Here is a 1426-nt window from a genome sequence, read left to right as displayed (position 1 = left end):
GAGACAAATCTTTCAAGCAGAATAATTCCAAATAATTTATGTAGATACTCCTCAATAAAGGAGGTAGAATATGATTCCCCACCCCTTAAGTATGAGCTCCGCTTAGTGACTTGCTTCCAAAGAGTACACAATGGAAAGGAGAAAGTAACTTTACAGTAGAGAAAATTGGCAAATATTACCTCAGCCAGGTGATCAGGTGATCAGGTCAACAGTAACATTGATAAGGCACATTGATAGCATGTACCCTTGACATGATGTGAGGAAAATGTCCCTTTACCTCTGTGGTCTTCCTCCCTCAAAACCATGGTTCTAGTCTAATAGTGAGGAAAACATCAGACACATCTCAATTGAAGGACATTTTACAAAACACCTGACCAGTACTTCTCAAGACTGTCAACGTCATCAAAAACAAGGGAAAGCTGAGAAACCATCACAGCCAAGAGGAGCCTAAGACATGACTACTAAATGTCATATCCTAGATGGAATCTTGGAAAAGAAGAGGACATTAGGTAAAAACTAAGGAAATCCGAATAAAGGATAGATTTAGTTAATAACATATCAATATGGGTTAATTGTAGCAAATATACTCATGTTTGATGTTAATAATAGGAAAACTGGCCACAGGGTCTGTGGGAATGCTGTACTATCTTCACAATTTTTCTGTTCTAAAGAAAAGCTCTTTTTTTTCTTAAAAAAAAGTAAGTTTATTCTGTTTCCATTTGGTAAGGTGTTTCATAATTCTCGAATCATAGATTTTGTAAGGCATATTTTTGTGATTGATTTCTACCTTATTTGCATGTTGGTAAAAGAAATGTTATCTGTATGGTACCTTTTTCAGATTTTTGAGACTTACCATAAAACCCTGTTCCTGATCAATGTTTATAAAAAATGTTCGATTGCGTTTGAGAAGAAGGTGTATTCCCTAAATGTTGTGACTGTAGGGGTCTGTATATGTCCTGTAGATGAAGCTTGTTCGCTGTGTTGTTCAAATCGTCTATATTCTCACTAATATTTTATATGTTTTATTTATCCATTGATGAGAGAGGTCGAATTGTAGATTTGTCAAGTTTTGCTCAGAACATTTTCATTTTGTCAAAGGTTTAGTGAGAACATTTTAAGGCTATGTTATCTAGAGACACGCAAGTGGAAACGATCTTCCTGGTGAAATATTCCTTTAAGCTTTCCATAGCAATCCTCCTTATTTTTAATGATGTTTACATTGGAGTCTCTTTTATCTATATGTACACCAGTTTTCTCATGATCAGTGTTCGCCTGGTGTCCAATCTCTTTATCCAATCTCTTATTTTCGACTTTTTTGTGTTTTCTTACGTTTTCAGTGTGCTCTTGCAAACAGTCACAGGTGGGGTTTAAAGAAAACACTAGACTGACAATCTGTCTTTTAAAATTTTTTTTTTTTTTTTTTTTT

The sequence above is a fragment of the Colobus angolensis genome, unplaced genomic scaffold, assembly GCF_000951035.1.
Source record: "Colobus angolensis palliatus isolate OR3802 unplaced genomic scaffold, Cang.pa_1.0 Scaffold199, whole genome shotgun sequence".
Classification (NCBI taxonomy): domain Eukaryota; kingdom Metazoa; phylum Chordata; class Mammalia; order Primates; family Cercopithecidae; genus Colobus; species Colobus angolensis.
Note: the sequence above shows the minus strand (reverse complement) of the source record.